Source organism: Capra hircus, chromosome 3 (assembly GCF_001704415.2).
Source record: "Capra hircus breed San Clemente chromosome 3, ASM170441v1, whole genome shotgun sequence".
NCBI lineage: Eukaryota > Metazoa > Chordata > Mammalia > Artiodactyla > Bovidae > Capra > Capra hircus.
In genome coordinates this window covers 20,755,642-20,775,321 of record NC_030810.1, presented here as the reverse complement: position 1 = coordinate 20,775,321, position 19,680 = coordinate 20,755,642, and the positions used below count along the sequence as shown (strand labels likewise).

Here is a 19,680-nt window from a genome sequence, read left to right as displayed (position 1 = left end):
GGTGTGATTTGATGGAACAGGAAAGTAATGTGTTTGCAGGTGAGAGGAATTGTTAACCCAACCTTTGTCTAACACTTAGAAGAAAGAAGATGAGTTTGAAGAACAATGTAGGTTGGAAAATTGGGTGAGATCAGACTTCTTTTTCTCTGGTAGAAGGCAGTTATAATAGAAGAGATGTATAGAGTAATCACTGTGTGGAATGGGAAGGGCCACTGATCAGAGGCATAGAAATGATTTACTAATAAGATAGTTAATGTCAGTGAAGGTTAGAGACTTACAGATTTGCAGTGGCACAGATTCCCAGCTCGTTGTAATTTTCTTTAGCAGCACTCAGCAGTTGTGGTATGGGAACAGAGGAAGCAGATGGTTGGATGACTTTCCATGGTTGAAGAGATGTACTGAGCTGGTGTGATAGAAGAAACAAACAGCAAGGAGCTGGGTAGAGATATTGGTAAGAAAGTGGTTGATGCTCAACACTGAGGACATAAGTGAATTATGACACATTCATATAAAAACTGACAGTTATTAAAATTTATGTTTATAAAGTGCTTATTTTATAGTATTAAAGTAATAAAAGTGCTATAGGTTGTACAAAGATTTGGTAATGATCAACTGTAGTACTTTAGGGGTTGTCTTGGGCATAATGATGAACAAACTTCTCAAAGCCAAGAGTCTTGGTTGCCCCTGTTAACACATAGACAATCATTTGACAGGGATTATTATCTCTGCTTTACAGGTGAAGAAAATGAGATTTAGCAAAGGTGATTGTTCAGAGTTATAAATTTGGTGAATGGCAGAGTAATAACTATTATAGTACTTATTGAGTAGTTGCTGTGTCAGGCATTATTTTATTTAAATAGTCTTATTTAATATTTTCCTCACATACTGCTTGAATTTTCATTTCTCAGTTAAGAAAACAGACTCAGGAGAGTAATAATATAAGCAATAGATGACTATCAAAATATGATCCCAACAAGTGCTTTTAGAAGTTCAAGAGAAGAGGGAGATCGTGGGTGGATGAAGGACTTTGGAGATGATCTTTGAACTTAGACTGTGAAGGATAGGTTGTTGTTGTTTTAGTTGCTAAACTGTGCCGACTCTTTTGTGATCCCATGGGCTGTGTAGCCCACCAGATTCCTCTGTTCATGGGGTTTCCCAGGCAAGTATTCTTGGAGTGAGTTGCCATTTCCTTCTCCAGGGGATCTTCCCAACCCAGGGACTGAACCCATGCCTCCTACATTGGCAGGCAGATTCTTTACCACTGAGCCACCTGGGAAGCCCATGAAGGATAGGTAGGATAGTCTTTTTTTGGGAAGCTGGGGGAGTTTCTTTGATTTACATTTTCCACGTTAAGAAAAGGTTCTCTATAATAGTCTAGTATACCATGTTTTGGGAGAAGGCAATGGCAACCCACTCCAGTACTCTCGCCTGGAAAATCCCATGGACAGAGGAACCTGGTAGGCTGCAGTCCATGGGGTTGCTAAGAGTCGGACACGACTGAGTGACTTCACTTTCACTTTTCACTTTCATGCATTGGAGAAGGAAATGGCAACCCACTCCAGTGTTCTTGCCTGGAGAATCTCAGGGACTGGGGAGCCTGATGGGCTGCCGTCTGTGGGGTCGCATAGTGTCGGACACAACTGAAGCGACTTAGCAGCAGCAGCAGCAGCAGCAGCAGCAGCGGCGGCATGTCGTGTTTCTGGGGGCCTTTTGCTCAGATTAAAAAAAAATTATTTGTGCTTATTTTTAGTGAAAAGACCAAGGCTATCTATAGATGTCATAAGGACTCAACATAATTTCCAGATCTTAAGTGTATTGTGTTCAAGACTGCTTTAGAAGGAATGGAAGAAATTTGCTTCCAGTCAGCTTTGCTAGTTGACTCATGAACTCCTTAGTAGGTCTTCTAGGACAGGTTTCAAATATAAATATAAATCAGCCTATTTATCTACATATTAATCTTAGGTTATTTTTCTCCTTACACAATAATTTTTATCTGGGTATTATTTTTACCTTGGTTAGTAGAAAACAGTTTACTTAAAACAACAATGAAAAGGCCACCGAAAATTAGTTTTTTTCATGCTGAATTGAAATGGTGAAAAATAAGGACTTTTTAAGGTTTAAAATTCCGTAAACCTTGAAGTAGGTTTAAATTTCCTTTCCTTCAGTCTTGACACTTTCCTTTTATTGTTTTAGTGGAAGAAACATTTGAATATAGAATATTTTACATTAAGGAATCTTCAAGAACACATCAGAAAGGATTTAGTAAGTATGATCTCACATTACTCATAGTAGGAGTTGCTCTGTGTGGATTTATTATTTATCAGGTTTTATACTTGGAGATGTGAACTCTTCGCATGAGGTGGCCAAAGTACTGGAGTTTCAGCTTTAGCATCATTCCTTCCAAAGAAATCCCAGGGCTGATCCCCGTATCACTGACTTGATGGACGTGAGTCTGAGTGAGCTCTGGGAGTTGGTGATGGACAGGGAGGCCTGGCATGCTGCGATTCATGGGGTCGCAAAGAGTCAAACATGACTGAGCGACTGAACTGAACTGAATACTTGGAGATGCCTATAATTGCTGTCTGTAAATTTCTGCAAAGTAGTCACCATTGCAGTTTGTCTCATTTTCAGATGAAGTTAGTATGTAATAGATTGTGGCTTCAAATGAGTACTTGATGCTTTGTAATATAGGACTAGTAACTGCAAAGAAGTAAAGATAAAACAATTTAATGAGCTGTGTAAAGGTAGCTTCCATAGGGAAAGCACATTTTGAAAACAACTATGAAAAACTTACTGATTTGAGAAGAAATTAAAAAATCTTTATAGTCTTTTAACCATAAAAGAAATTGAATTAGTGATTAAAGGAATATACCCTACTAAAAACAATTCCAGGTCCATATATTTTTTAAAATCATAATTTAAAAAAAAACTTTAGAAATTTACCAGCTTAACCATTTTTAAGTGTGTAAATTCAGTAGAGTTAAGGATATTCACATTATTATAGAACATATCTCCAGCACTTTTTCATCTTGCAGATCTGAACAACAACATTAAACAACTCCCTTTTCTGCCTCACCTTGGCACCTGGTAACCATGGTTCTACTTCGTGCTACTATGAATTTGACTACTTTAGATACCTCATATAAGAAGAATCATACAGTGTTTGTCTATTTATGAGTGCTTATTCACTTCCTATAATGTCCTTAAGATTCATCTGTTTTGTAGACTGTGACATGTTTTCCTTCCTTTTTAAGGCTGATATTTCATTGTATGTATATGCCACATTTTCTTCATCCATTCATCTCTCAGGGGACATTAGGGTTCTTTTCACTGGTGGCAATTGTGAATAGTGCTGTTGTGAAGGTAGATATCCAGTATCTCTTTTGAGATCTCGCTTTCAATTCTTTTGAATATATCAGATTGGAATTGTTGGATCAAATGGTATTTCTTTTTAAATTCTTTTTTACTCATTTATTTTTTCCTTTTAATTTTTTAATTTTCGGGTGCTATACTGCACATCATGTGGGATCTTGGTTCCCTGACCAGGGATTGACCTGTGACCCTGGCAGTGGATGTGCAGAGTCTTAACCACTGTATCTCCAGAGAAGTCCCTCAAATGGTATTTCTATTTTTAATTTTTTGAGGTACCTCCATACTGTTTTCCCTAGTCGTTGGACCATTTTACAGTCCTACCAACAGTGCACCAACAGAAGGGTTCCAGCTTCTCTAGATCCTCACCAACACTTGTGTTTTCTGTTTTGTTTGTTTTTAATAGTAGCCACCCTTATCAGACTTATGAGTTCAGACTTTACAAGTTAGTTCTATCAAACGTTCATGGATAATTATAACTTTAGATAAATTCTTCTAGAGTCTAGAAAAATAATTATGCATTTGAATGTTCTGGATATTTTGTATAAATGGAATCATAATTTTTTGTCCTTTTATGTCTGGTTTATTTCATTTGGCCTGATGTTTCCAAGATTTATCCATTTTGTAGTATGTATCAGAACTGCATTCCTTTTTGTGGCTGAATACTGTTCTTTTATATGTATATATTACTTTTTGTATATCTATCAATCTGTTGATGGACACTTGTTTTCACAACAAATATAATTTTAAAAAGATATAATTTACTATAGCAGCAACAGCAATTTAAAAAATACCTAGGAACAAAATCAGTACAAGATGTTCATGCCCTTTTATGGAGAAGATTATAAAATTTCATTGAAAGACATTAGAGAAGATCTAAATAAATTGGGATACCATATTAATGAACAGGAAGACTCAGTATCATAAAAAACATTAGTTCTTTCCAAATTAATTTATAAGTTCAGTACAATTCTATTTAATAATAGGATATTTCATTTAACTTGACAACCTCTGTCCAAAATTTACATAGGAGAGCAAACTGCCAATAAAAATTAGGAGAATTTTTTAGATAGTGTGACTTGAAAAACCGTGCTATTTGAACACTGTAATATTGGCACAGAATAGACCACAATGGAGCAGAATAGAGGCCAGAAACAGAACCTGTTCATGTAAGGAAATTTAATATATGACAGTGAGATTTTTGCAGATGAGTGAGGAAATAATAGACTGACTAAACAGTCTAAATGGTAATGAAATAATGAGATCTATATGAAAATAATGGAATTTCTATTCACAGCATATATACAAGTAAGAAAGTGAAAGTGTTAGTTGCTCTGTAGTAATTAAAGATGTAAATATGAAACTTTTAGAAATAATTTGTAATTTGAATGATAGAGAAAAATACAAATATATCTATTATCAAAATAAAAAAATGTACAGTTGTTAAAACATGAAATGAAATATACCCTATCATCTAGGAGAAAATGTTTGTAAAATACTTAACTAAAACGAATAGGGACTTCCGTGGTGGTCCAGTGGTTAAGAATCTGCCTTGCAATGCAGGGAATGCAGATTCAATCCCTGTGGGGGAACTAAGATCCCAAATGCCTTGGGGCAACTACTGAGCCCTCTTGCCAGAGTTAAGACCTGGCGCAGCCAAAAATAAATAAATATATATATTTTAAAGAATTGATATACAGATACACAAAGAATATTTTATAAACCAGTAATGATAGTGGGCTGGAAATTCATAGAAGAAGAAATGCAAATGAAGTATAAACATGAAGAAGTCTTTAATCTTAGTCATGAAAATGCAAATTAAAACCTCAAATAATACATTATACTTGTCATTTTGGTAAGGAGGTGGAATAATGGAAACTCTCATGTACTGCTGTGGGGAGTGGAGTATCACTTGAAACTCCACTTTAGAAGATAGTTTAGAAGTATCTGACATAGTGTATGCCCTAGGGAAACTTGAGAAGGTGGGCAAGAGTTTGTATGTGTAACAATATGAGAAAATTCGTAGCAATATTATTTATTAAAGCAAAAAACTGCCAACTGTTCAAAAGGCATCAGTAATAGAGTGAAGGAATTGTAGAATATTTATATAGTAGTAGGGAACAGCGAAAATAACCACAGCTACATGTAATTGGCAACATCCATTGGATCATAGAAAAAGCAAGAGAATTCCAGAAAAACATCTGCTTCATTGACTATGCTAAAGCCTTTAACTATGTGGATCACAACAAACTGTGGAAAAAATTCTTAAAGAGATGGGTATACCAGACCACCTTACTGCCTCCTGAGAAACCTGTATGCAGGTCAAGAAACAGCTGCTAGAACCAGACATGGAACAATTGGACTGGTTCCAAATTGGGAAGGGAGTACGTTAAGATTGTATATTGTTGCCTGGCTTATTTAACTTATATGCCGAATACATTATGCAAAGTTCCAGGCTGGATGAATTACAAACTAGAATCAAGTTTGCTGGGAGAAATACCAATAACCTCAGAGTTGCAGATGACACCGCCCTTCTGGCAGAAAGCGAAGAGGAATTAAAGAGCCTCTTGATGAAAGTGAAAGAGGAGAGTAAAAGAGTTGGCTTAAAACTCAGCATTCGAAAAACCAAGATCATGGCATCCAGTCCCATCACTTCCTGGCAAGTAGATGGGGAAACAATGGAAACAGTGACAGACTTTATTTTCTTGGGCTCCAAAATCACTGCAGATGGTGACTGTAGTCATGAAATTAAAAGATGTTTGCTCCTTGGAAGAAAAGTTATGGCCAACCTAGACACCATATTAAAAAGCAGAGACATTACTTTGCCAACAAAGGTCCATGTAGTCAAAGCTGTAGTTTTTCCAGTAGTTAGGTATGGATGTGAGAGTTGGACCAGTTGAGCGCTGAAGAATTGATGCTTTTGAACTGTGGTGTTGGAGAAGACTCTTGAGAGTCCCTTGGACTGCAAGGAGATCCAACAGTCCATCCTAAAGGCAGTCAGTCCTGAGTATTCATTGGAAGGAATGATGCTGAAGCTGAAGTTCCAATACTTCAGCGAAAACCTGATGCAAAGAGCTGACTCATTAGAAAAGACCATGTTGCTGAGAAAGACTGAAGGCAAGAGGAGAAGGGGATAGCAGAAGACAAGATGATTGGATGGCATCACTGACTCAATGGACGTGAGTTTGAACAAGCTCCAGGAGATGGTGAAGGACAGGGAAGCCTGGTATGCTGCAGTCCATGGGGTTGTAAAGAGTCAGACACAATTGAGCACCCGAACAACAACAACACATGTATTAATATAAATGAATCTTAAAGACATGTACAGAATGATTCAGGCTGTGGAATGATTCTTCCTTCTGAAAGTTACAAAGAGACAAAATATTTTAGGAGATAGAGCCCCTGGGGAAAAATAATAAGGGAATTTGGGGGATTTAAAAAGCAGTGGCAGAGGAAGAAAAGTTTGGCAAGGAATCTGAAAAGCAACAGCCAGACATACAACTAAGTATAACTGAAAAGGATCAAGACCAGGTAGTTTTTCTGTCATACATGCAATTGTAGTACTGGGTTGAAGGTAAGGCTTGAATTGAAACACATCACTCTTTCTGTGATTGGTCTTTATGTGTGTGTATTTTTATATTTTCTTTGTTATGAGGTTACAGAAGGTCTATTAAAAAGGGCTGATATAAGTCTGTTTTAAATTGGAATTTTAAAAGTAACTTTGTTTGCCTTCTTTTCTATTATTGAGATATAATTCACATGCTGTTATAGTCATCATTTTAAAATATACAATTCAGCCGCTTTTAGTATATTCATAAAGTTATGCAGCCAACTAATTCCAGAACACTCAAAAATGTAGGCATTTCCTTGGTGGTCCAGTAGTTAAGAATCTGCGTTTCTACTGCAGGGGACGTGGGAACTAAGATGCCACATGCTGCATGTAGCACAGAGCACCCTCCAAAATGTTGTAAACCTTGTAGCCTTAGCAGTCACTCCCTATTCTGCTTACCCAAGCCCATAGCAACCACTGACCTACTCCTGTCTCTATGGATTTGCCTGTTCTGGACATTTCATATAAATGGAATGATACAGTATATAGCCATTTGTGTTTGAATTCTTCAGATAGCAAAATGTTTTCAAGGTTCATCTATTTGTAGCATATATCAGTACTTCATTTCTTCTTATGGCTGAGTAATATTCCACTTTATGTATCTACCATATTTGTTTAAGTGGTAAAGAATCCGCCTGCCAATACAGGAGTCACAAGAGATACAGGTTCGATCACTGGGTAGGAAAGATCCTGGATAAGGAAGTGGCAACCTACTCCAGTATTCTTGCCTGGAAAATTCCATGGACAGAGAATCCTGGTGGGCTCCAGTTCATGGGATTGTAAAGAGTCAGACATGACTGAGTGACTGAACACACATTTGGTTTTCCTTCATCAGTTGATAGATATTCGGGTTGTTTCTGCTTTTCAGCTCTAATGAAGAATGCTGCTATGAACATTCATGTGCAGAATTTTTAATTTCCGGTTTTCTTGGGTAAATACCTTGGAGCAGAGTTGCTGAGTCATATGGTAACTTTATGTTTAAGTTTTTGAGGAACTGCCAAACTGTTTTCCACAGTGGCTGCTGCATGATCTTACATCCTTGCCAGCAACGTATGACGGTTCCATTTCTTCTGCATCCTCATCAACACTGTTATCTGTCATTTTTATTGTAGACATTCTAGCAGATGTGAAGTAGTATCTCATTGTAGTTTTGATTTACATTTCCTTGATGACTAGTGAAGTTGAGCATTTTTCATGTGCATATTGGACATTTGTATATCTTCTTTGCTGAAATGTCTGTTCAATATTTTATTCCCTGTGGGGGCTATTCTAGGTAGAATTGTTTTCTAAATTTTTTATTTATTTATTGACTTTTGACTGTGCTGGGTCTTCATTGCTACAGACTTTTTTCTAGTTGCAGTAAGCAGGGTCTAGTCTCTAGTTGCGGTGAGTGGGGACTGTTCTCTAGTTGCAGTGCACAGGCTTCTCATTGCAGTGGCTTCTCTTATTGTGGAGCACGGGCTCCGGGGCATGTGGGCATTAGTTGCTGTGGCATGCGGGCTCAGTGGTATGGCTCCCTGACTGTAGAATACAGGCTCAGTTGTTGTAGCACACAGGCCTAGTTGCTCCGCAGTATGTGGGAGCTTCCCAGATCAGGGATTGAACCCATGTCAACTGCATTGGTAGGCAGACTGGTCACCACTGAGCCACCAGAGAATTGTTTTCTTAATTTCAGTTTTGATTGTTAATTGCTAGTGTATAGAAATTCAATTGACTTTTTCTTTACTAACTAAATTAATAGTGGTTTCTTTTGGGTTATGATTATAGGAGGCTTACCCTTTTTTTAAAGTTCCTGTTAGGAACTAGGCCACACAGCAGGAAGTGAGCAACAAACGAGCAAGCCAAGCTTTGCTGCTGCTGCTGCTGCTAAGTCGCTTCAGTCGTGTCCGACTCTGTGCGACCCCATAGACAGCAGCCCACCAGCAGCTCCCCATAATTCCCCGCTGCTTGTATTACTGCTTAAAACATATTTCCCTGCCCTCCCTCCCTTCCATAGAAAAATTGTCTTCCATGAAACTGGTCCCTGGTGCCAAAAATGTTGGGGACCGCTGCATTATCAGGTTGAAGAAAATCCCTTCTGCTCCTAGTTTGTTGAGTGTTTTTATGTTGAAAGATTGTTTGATTTTTGTCAAGTGCTTTTTCTGCATGCATTGTGATGACTAAACCTTTATTCTTTTATTTTGTTAATAAGGTATGATGTCATTGATTTCTGTTTGTTGAACACCTTGCATTCCTGGACCAAATCTCACCTAGTCATGGTGTATGATCCTTTTTATGTTTTGTTGGAGTTGGTTTGCTAGTATTTAGTTGAGGGTTTTTGTATTGTTGTTCATATTGGGATATTGGGTCCATAGTTTTCTTCTCTTTTGTTGTCTTTTTCTGGTCTTGGTGTCAGATGCAATGAGTTGGAAGGAGTTCCCTCCTCTGTTTTGCTAATTCCTCTTTCCCCCTAATGTCCAATCCTAGTTTTCTTCAGTTCTGTTGTTACTTCAAAAATTTTAGTGCTATTTTTTGGTTCTGTTTTTTTTTTTTTTTGGAATAAACACCTAAAAATACTTTATAGTCTTCATAATTGCATTTAGTGTATCAATTGGGAGTATGATTCATGGTACACAGCAAACTTTAAATGAAATCTACCTAAGATACTATCTTTCTTGGACAGTCAAGTACAAGGACAGGAGGAACTATTTAGATGTAATAAAAAATTTTATAGGTAAGACGAGAGAGTTTAAGAGGATTGTTCAAGGTTACATTACTAGATTATGGCCAAGCTTGGAGATTTTATTTTAGACCTGTAGCTTTCTATGTGTTTGTGAGCAATACTAAGAAATAGTATTCTGTTTAGTTGAATGGACTATGTCTAAAACTTATCATGTTGTAAGCATCATATTTTCCAATGGAGAAGTCCTTAGAAATATAATGAATTCATTGCTGTCAGGAAGATATTATTGGAATCTTCAAAGCAGTTAATTTTAACTGAAGGAATTGCTGTTTACCTAAATTATATCATGTGAGTGGACAAAAAATAAAGTCAGTGTCAAAATAAATTGAAATCTGAAGGAACTCTTGTCTCTAGGTTGGGGAAAGGAACAAAGGGAACAGAAATCACCTTACTATTTCAACTTAAATTTTTTTTTTAATATTAAAAAAGTCTGAGGTTTATTTAGCATTTTATCTGAGGTGCTAATGAGAGTAAAAGAAGAACATGAAGATCAATCCCGCATTCAATTTTAAGGAGTCTTGCGATAGTGAAAGCACTCAGACTAACAATTTTGAAAGTATGAAATGCCTATGTTTACAACACACAGAAAATACTGAAAGGATTTCCTGTCCAAAGGAGATAATCTGAATATCTGCAAAATCTTTCCAGTCTGAAGACTCCCAACACCCATGGTTCTGCTGTTTTTCCCAATTCTAACCTGGAACTCTGGACAAAACAAGTAGTACAGAAAGCTCTTCTAGGCAGAAGAGTCTCTGCTGCTGCTGTTTAGTCACAAAGTCTGACTCTGCGACCCCATGGACTGTAGCCCACCAGGCTGCTTTGCGTCCATGGGATTTTCCAGGCAAGAATACTGGAGTGGATTGCCATTTCCTTCTCCACAACCTAGATATTTTAACTTTAAATTATTAATTAAATGTTACTTCTATTAACTTAAAAAAAAGTTTTTTTTGCTTATGAGACAGTCTTTCAGAAAAATACATTTTCAAAGAAAAAAATAAGCAATATAATTTTAAGAAAATAACATATATGTTTCTAAAGATAAAATCATAACTTCAATTTTACTGAGCCAAGAAGCTGAACTAGAAGTACTTGCTGGAAATTGCAGTTTTCTGTCTCAATGTCAATAATGTATGAATGAAATTCTGTGTTGTGATTGGCTTATGTACTGTTTTCATTCAGAGATTAGTTTTGCCAGCAATATCTGATTTGGGATTGGAATTTATCTCACAAAGCAGGTTGGTTTTTGGGACGTAGGAAAGGGTCAGTGTTACTAATGAGCATGCTACAGAGAGAAAATTTCAGTGGAGAAAAATAGCATTTGTTCATGCATGAACAAAATTGTGCTGTAATTCAGTGTTGTATGCCAAATAGCCTGTGAAGTCTGGATTGGAGTGTGGCAGCTGGGGGCGGGGGGTTGTATTTAACCATTATCGTTGAAAAAGAAGTTGGTTAAAGATGTCAGTTGTTTTTCTTTTAGAAAGATGAAACGTTTTTGTTTTTTTTTAATCTCCTGTTTTCATAATTTTATTTTTAGATTTTCAAAAAGCTGAAGATTTAAGTAAAATTGTTTTTCTTCCTTCTGTTTAGTCGGTTTTTTCCTCTGGATAGTCCGATCCACCAGTTATTCTTTTCTAAGCGTTTTTCTATATCTAACATTATATCAGCATCCACAGTAGTTCTAGTTCTTTTTAAAAAGTTCTCTAAAATGAAACAGGTTCATAAGTTTTAGGAACTGTATTCTATTCATTATTTATTTATATTTATTTATATATGTTTGATTTCATTGGGTCTTAGTTGCGGCACACAGGATCTTTGTTGTGGTGCAAGGGCTTCACGGTAGTTGTCATTTGTGGTGCGTGGGCTTAGTTGCCCCTTGGCATGTGGGATCTTAGTTCCCCGACCAGGGATTGAACCCATATCCCCTGCATTGGAAGGCGGATTCTTAAACACTGGACCACCAGGGAAGTCCCTAGGAACTGAATTTTAATACAATTATTTAGTTTTGTTACTTTTGTATTTCTTCTACCCTCCCTGGTGGCTCAGATGGTAAAGTGTCTGCCTACAATGCAGGAGACCCAGGTTCGATTCCTGGGTCAGGAAGATCCCCTGGAGAAGGAAATGGCAACCCACTCCAGTATTCTTGCCTGGAAGATCCCATGGACAGAGGAACCTGGTAGGCTACAGTCCATGGGGTTGCAAAGAGTCGGACACGACTGAGCAACTTCACTCACTTTTGTATTTAAAACCTTGTGTAATTTCAGATTATTCACAAACACATGTACTGGGAATTTTTCTCTTGTTCCCTGGTTCCTTAGCAGTGGTTAGTAACTGCTGTTTTCATGTTTCCAGAAATTCAGAGTAATTTTTTAATAAAATGGCCATCTAAAGTACCATGGTTAAGACTTTATTCAGGTAGTCAGAATTTATCATCTGATGAAATATTTCAGATCTGTTATGTGTACTTGATAACATCGTTTGCCTTTGACAATGGAGGTGGTGGTTTAGTCGCTGAGTCGTGTCCAACTTTTGTGACCCTATGGACTGTAGCCTGCCGGGCTCCTCTGTCCATGAGATTTTCCAGGCAAGAATACTGAAGTGGGTTGCCATTTCCTTCTCCAGTGGATCTTCCCGACCCAGGAATTGAACCCGGGTCTCCTGCGTTGCAGGCAGATTCTTTCCCAACTGAGCTACAAGGGAAGCCTTTGACAGTACTTCACAAGATAATTTCTTTATTTACTTGGTTTTATTTACACAGTACTCTCAATAACATATGGCCAAGGTTTATATAAATGAAACATTTTTCTTAAACAGAATTTTTAGGTCAAGGATATTTGTAGAAGGTAGAATTAAAAAACAAATGTAAGAGGTTGATACAGAAAGATTTAAAGAAAGCATTGCAAGCTCCTTTTTGACTTTTAGGTGATTGATCAGAATCAGTATCTAAATATTAACTTAAATTAGTTAAATGTAAAGAGGAAACATGAATTAGTAGTAGTTTGTTTCTTGTCATTATTAAGTTAAAAGTTTCTGATCTACTAGTTTGCCATCTCTAGTTATACTAAACTGCCAGTAACAGTTGACTAAGCTAGAGATCCTAGGGACTTTTTTCCAAATACAGAGATGACTGCTTTTATGTTTGCCTTTTGGTTCTGCATATGTTACTTAGGTCTGGTTTGGTGGTAACTTAAACATCCTGTTAATGCCTAAAAAATGGTTTTGGTGTCCACTGTGTCACCTCTAGGTAAGAAAAAAACCTTTTTCTCTACCTTTATATGTTCAGTTACTGGGGATTTCAAATTAAATTCACAATTGCCAGATTAAGAAAGGAAAAGTTTTACCCCTCGTGCACAGGAGTGTCACAGAAAAAAGAAGTGAAAACCCAAAGAAGCAGTTAGGCCTAAGAGCTTCTATGCCATATTTTTTCTTTTAAATTGGACTATAATTGATATATAACATTATGTTTCAGGTATGCAGTATAATGATTTGATATATGTATATATTGTGAAGTGATCACAGCAAGTCTAGTTAACATCTATCACCATGTATAGTTACAGATTTTTTTCTCATGATGATAACTTTTAAGACTTTTTCTCTTAGTAACTTTCGAATATACTATGTAGAATTATTGACTGTGGTCATCAGGCTGTACATTACATTTCCAGGACTTATTTGTTTCATACCTGGAAGTTTGTCTCTTTTCACTGCCCTCACCCATTTCGCTTGTCTCTCATTCCTTGCCTCTGGCAGTCACCAATCTGTTCTATCTAGGAGTTATGTTTTTTCTTTTTATTTCAGATTCTACATACAAGTGAGATCATAGAGTGTTTGTCTGTCTGTCTTATTTCACTAGCATAATGCTTTCAAGGTCCATCCATGTTGCCACAAATCGCATGGTTATTTTCTTTTTATGACTGAATAATATTCCATTATATATGTGTGTGTGTGTGCTATATATATATATATATATATATATGTATGTATGTATGTATGGCTGTGCCATGTGGCTTGTGGGATTAAGATCCCTGACCAGGGATTGAACCCAGGCCACAGCAGTGAAAGCCTGAAAGCACTGAGTCCTAACCACGGGACCTCCAGGAAATTCCCTCCATTGTATATGTTTTCTTTATCTGTGCATCCATCTGTGGACATTTAGATTGTTTCTGTATCTTGGCTATTGTAAATAATGCTGCAATGTACATGGGGCTCCTTCTGTCTTGTTGAATGAATATTCTCTTTGTTTTTGGATAAATACCCAGAAGTAGAGATGCTGGTTTGTACATCAATTCCATTTTTCATTTTTTAAGGAATCTTCATACTCTTTTCTATAGTTGCTATACCAGTTTACATTCCATACTGACAGTTCATGAGGGCTTTCTTTTCTCCACATCCTTGCCAGCACTTGTTATTTCTTGTCCTTTTGTTTATTTTTGGCTGTTCTGGGTCTTTGTTGCTGCATGGGCTTCTTCTCTAGTTGCGGTGTGTGGGCTTCTTACTGTAGTTGCCTCTCTTGAGCATAGGTTCTGGGGCATTTGGGCCTCCGTAGCTGTGGCTCCTGGCTCTATAGCACAGGCTCAGTGGTGTGGCTCATGCGCTTAGTTGCTCTGTAGCATATGTGGGATCTTCCCAGATCAGGGATCAAACCCATGTCTAATGCATTGGCAGGTGGATTCTTTACCACTAAGGTACCAGGGAAGCTGCTTTGTCTTTTTCATAATGGCCATTTTAACAGGTGTGACATGATATCTATTGTTTCATTTGGATTTCCTTGATAATTAGTGATGTTGAGCACCTTTTCATGTAACAGCCATCTGTATGTCTTTTTGAAAAAGTGGCTGTGCAGATCCTCTGCCCATTTTTTATCAGATTTTTTGCTATTGAGTTGCATAACTTTTAAATATATTTTAGATATTAAACTCTTATCAGATATATGATTTGCAAATATTTTCTCCCATTCAGTTGGTTGCTTTTTCATTTTGTTGATGGGTTTCTTTGCTGTACAGAAGCTTTTTAGTTTTATGTAGTCCCAGTTGTTGATTTTTGCTTTTGTTGCCTTTGCTTTGGTGTCAAATCCAAAAAACCATTGCCAAGGTTTATGTCAAGGACCTTACCTTCTGTTTTCTTCTGGGAATTTTATGGTTTCAGCTCTTATGTGTGATTGTTTAATCCATTTAGAAAATGTTTGTTTATTTGGCTGTACTGGGTCTTAGTTGCAGCATGCAGGATCTTTAGTTGTGGCATGTGAACTCTTAGTTGTAACATGTAGGCTCCAGTTCCCTGACCAGGGATTGAACCCAGGGCCCCTGCATTGGGAGCATGGCATGTTCTGTTCTATAACACATCTGGCCTTCTGAATAGGGTGTCAGATCAGAATCTGAGCCTCCTCTTTATCCTCGCTCTCTCTTTTTTTTTTTGGTTTAACAATTCAGTTATATATAAACCTTTTGTACATGAACAAAAAGTGGTGATAAGAAAAAAAAAATCCCTTTTTCAACACAGGCCTGATTAAATTAGCAGTTCTTAAGCTTTTTGGTTTGGGGCCTTTACACTCTTAAACATTTTTGAAGACCCTAAAGAATTTTTGTTTATGAAAGTTATATCTATTGTTACTGTATTAGAAACTAAAACTGGGAAAATTTGAAAATGATTACTTTATTCATTTAAAAATAACAGTAACAAAACTATTACATTAACATAAATGAAATATTTCAAATGAAAAATAATTTAATTTCTAAATCAAATTTAGTTAGAAGAATGGCATTGGTTTTCTTTTTTTTCAAATCTCTTTACTCTCTGGTTAATAAAGGGCAGATGGATTCTTATATCTACTTCTTTCATATGTTGTGATATGTTGTCTTGGTTGAAGTTTATGAAGAAAAATCTAGTCTTAACAGATACGTAGTTGCAAAAGGGAGGAATATTTTAACATAATTAATATTAGTGTTTAAGCTCTTCCTTGACATTACAGCAAAACTTTAATAGTTTCTTAAAGGTTGGTTGAAATGTGGAATCAAAAACCATATCCGGCTTCCTTTGTGGTCCAGTCGTTAAGAATTCACCTTGCAGTGCAAGGGACACTAATGCCATCCCTGGTCCAGGAAGGCCCTCATGCCATGGAGCAGCTAAGCCCATGTGCTGCAACTACTGAAGCCTTTGTGGCTAGAGCCCATGATCTGCAGTAAGAGAAGCCACCACAATGAGAAGCCCGTGCACTGTGATGAAGAGCTGTCCTTGCTCACCACAGAGAAAACCCATGCGCAGCAACAAAGGCCTACCACAGCCAAATAACTAAAATCTTAAAGGGAATTTCCGGGTGGTTCAGTGGTTAAGACTGCGCTTCCAGTGCAGGGGGAGTGGGTTTGATCCCTGGTCTGGGAATAAGATCCCGCATGCTGCACAGCGCAGCTGAAAAATAAAAACTTACCAAACAACTTTTCAAACTCTTATTATATTATAGTCCATTGGTCTGTCTTGTACTTTAGTGGAATTCTTAGCCATGCATGATTTTAAAACATCATAAATTGTTGTAGTCCATTTGGGTTACATTAACAAGAATATTTTAGACAAGGTAGCTTATCAACAGCAGAAATTTATTGTCCACAGTTCTGGAGGCTGAGAAATCTATAATCAAGGTGCCATCAGATTTGGCATCTGGTGAGAACTCAGTTTCAATTCATAGGTGGCTATGCTCTCTGAGTCCTTATGTGGTAGAAGGGGGGTCTAGACTGCTAAGGGAGGTCTCTGGGGTCTTCTTTTATAAGGATCCTGATCCCATTAATGAAGGCTACATCCTCATGACCTAATCACCTCGCAGAGACCCCCACCTCCAAAAAACATCATATTGGGAATTAGGGTTTAACATATGAAATTTGTGGGCATATGTTAGGCTGTACCCTGCAGGCCTGTAAGCCCTGCCTGTTCTTGCCCCACTTAAAGACTAAAGAAAGAGCTCGGAGTCAGCAACAGAGATATCAATAGTTTCATAGGTGGGTGAATCTTACATAGACAGCAGATGGCTACTGGAGGAAGGGGAGGTGGGTGATTCACATCATGTTGGCTCATTGGTTACCAGGGAAACCAACAGAGGGGGATAGGCCTTTGATAAGCTATCACAGTGGAGATAATTTTGCTTTAAAGATTGAGAAGATCACTAGCTGGTGTGGAGCAGGTGATTGATTAGATTCTATGATTAACACGGAATCATAAGTCATGTGAATAAAGTGAAGCAGGGACTGGATGGCCTGGTCGTACACAATACACACAGTCAGCCTGTAGCGGTCTTTTTGAGAATATTGGCTGACTTAATTAGGTAGGTCTTCCAACATGTTTTCACGTTTAATTCTGCAATATTAAGTAAACATATTAATACCACTGTTGACCTCACTAGTAAAGTTTTAAAGTATTGGGAAGCTTTTAAGTTTTTCAGAAGTTGTAATATTCTTTTGAAAGCTCAGTTTTGTTATAATGGCAGCAAATACTATCCATAGTTTTCTGTAAAGTGAGAGCCTTTATTTTTAAGAAAAATGTCTGCCAAATACCCATCTTAATAATTATAGTTTGTTAGCCATTTTTAAAGTTAAAAATAGAATTCTGTGGAGAAAATAGCTTTCAAGTCAATCACTTAAGTGTTTTCTTCAACATAACTGTCATATAATGTTGTGCAGAACTGCTTTATGTGTATTTTTCATTTTGTCACATAGAATATTAAAAAGATATTAAGGTCAAGGTTTATAAAAGTTTAGGTATATATATTTTAATAATAAAATAAATATAGCGATGTAATAAAATATTTTACTACTTTATGTTGGACATTTTTGAGTCCAACTGACTTTTTTTTAAGACTCAGATGTGTGACAATAAAGAATTGAGTGACTAAAATGATAAAATAGTACAGTTTCATTCCACTGCTTTTATTTATCTTTTATCCAGTATACTTATACATTCTCAGTGAACCATAACTAAGTAAAAAAGGAAATACTAACATGAAAATAGTTTTGATTTTTATGTTCCTTGAAAAAAGTCTCAGGGGCTCTTGGGGGTTTGTGGAACACACTTTGAAAGCTGTTGCACTGTCATCAGGAGAAGAGTGCTCTTTCTATGTCATGACGATTTTAGTGGGAATCATCTTAGCCATTTATTTGGTCCTGTGTAGGAAAACGAAAGGAAATGATTATGATTGTGCAGGTGAAAAAATTGTTCTAATATATACAAAATATAAGATTTATAATTTTAACCATTTTAAGTATGCAGTTCAGTGGCATTAAGTAAATTCATGATGCTGTGCAACCAATACCACTGTGCATTTCCAGAATTTGTCATCATCCCTAACAGAAAGTCAGTACCTTTTAGACAGTAATTCCTCTATTCTCCCTATCCCACAGGTCCTCTACGTTTTGTCTCTATTAATTTGCCTCTGCTGGGAGCATCATTTAAGCTGCGTTAACAGTGTTTATCTCTTTTTGTCTGGTTTCTTTCACTTCACGTTATGTGTTCAGGATTTGTTCATGTTGTCGCTTGCGTCAGAATTACGTCCTTTTTTAAGGCTGAATAATAGTCCCTTTATTTGTATACTACGTGCTGTCGGTCTGTTCTTCTGTTGATGGAGTCAGCTTGTTTCTGTCTTCGGCTATTGCGAATAATGCTGCTATGAACATTGGTGTACAAGTATCTGAGCCCTTGCTTTGAATTCTTTTGAGTATATGCCTAGAAGTGAAATTGCTGGATAATCTGGTAATTTTATATGTTTAACTTTTTAAGGAGCCACAGCATCTGTACCATTTTTACATTCCCATAGCAGTGTACCAGGGTTCCAATTTCTTCAGATTTTTGCCATCACTTGCTGTTTTGTTATTTTGATAATAGCCATCCTAATGAATATGAAGCAATAATTCATTGTGGTTTTGATTTGCAGTTCCCTAATAACCAATGATAATCTTTTCATGTGTTTATTGGTCTTTTGTGTATCTTCTTTGGAAAAATATCTATCATGTCCTTTGGCTATTTTTTAGATTGAGTTGTTTGTTTATTAGCTCTAGTAGTTTTTTGTTTTATTTTTGATTGATATTTTCTATATTTAGAGTATGTCATCTGCAAACAGAGGTAGTTTTGCATTTTTTTTTTTTCCATGCTGCCTGACTTGTAGCATCTTAGTTCCCTGATCAGGGATTGAACCCAGGCCATCTAAGTGAATGTACCGAATCTTAACCACTGGACCACCGTGGTATTCTCTTGCCTTTTTTTTTTTTTTCATTCCCTTTTTTAAAAAAATTTTTATTTTTACTTTATTTTACTTTACAATACTGTATTAGTTTTGCCATACATTGACATGAATCTGCCAGGGGTGTACATGAGTTCCCAATCCTGAACCCCCCTCCCACCTCCCACCCTATTCTCTTGCTTTTTAGTTTCCAATTTGGATGCCTCTTATTTCTTTTTCTTGCCTAATTTCTGGCTAGAACCTCCAGTCCCATCCAACTTTTACATCATTTTACTCAGGTTTCAAAATCCTGTGAGAAGAGATTCAGTTTGTTTTATTCAAATTCCATGTCCATCCCTGAATCCCTTAGCCTTGGGGATAACAGGATACCTTGATTTACCAAGACATGTACAGGGAAGGAGTCATTCTACCAGGTAAAAGTACAGTACTGTTATAAAGAAGGGCAGGTGGCTGGGTCAACAACCAGAAACAAACGAACTGCCATTCACTCCAAGGCCCTTTTTGGTCACAGTTGATTGGGGCAAATCCAGGATTAGAACCCAAGTCCTTTGACTCATAGGCCAGTAGCTTTGTTCTGTATTCTAGCAGTTCTTTATTATACATTAACCATGAAATTAATTTTCTTAGAATGCTCAGTTCACTTTATTTGAATGTTCTTTGTTACCAGTTGCCACAATTTAATAAGGCTTTCAAGCAGCGTTTTCTGTTACACAGAAAAAAGTTTGTTGGATAATATTGAATTTTTTATAAGTCCTTATGTTAATC

General features: G+C 36.9%; 1 protein-coding gene and 1 non-coding gene across 2 annotated transcripts in view; both read left to right on the top strand.

Moving 5' to 3' along the window:
* PIK3R3 (phosphoinositide-3-kinase regulatory subunit 3) overlaps nucleotides 1-19,680 on the top strand; it is a 103,891-nt gene that overhangs the window by 24,312 nt on the left and 59,899 nt on the right. The window lies entirely within an intron of this gene.
* On the top strand, nucleotides 11,730-11,802 carry TRNAC-ACA. The gene has a single exon. It is a non-coding gene; the product is annotated as a tRNA-Cys (tRNA).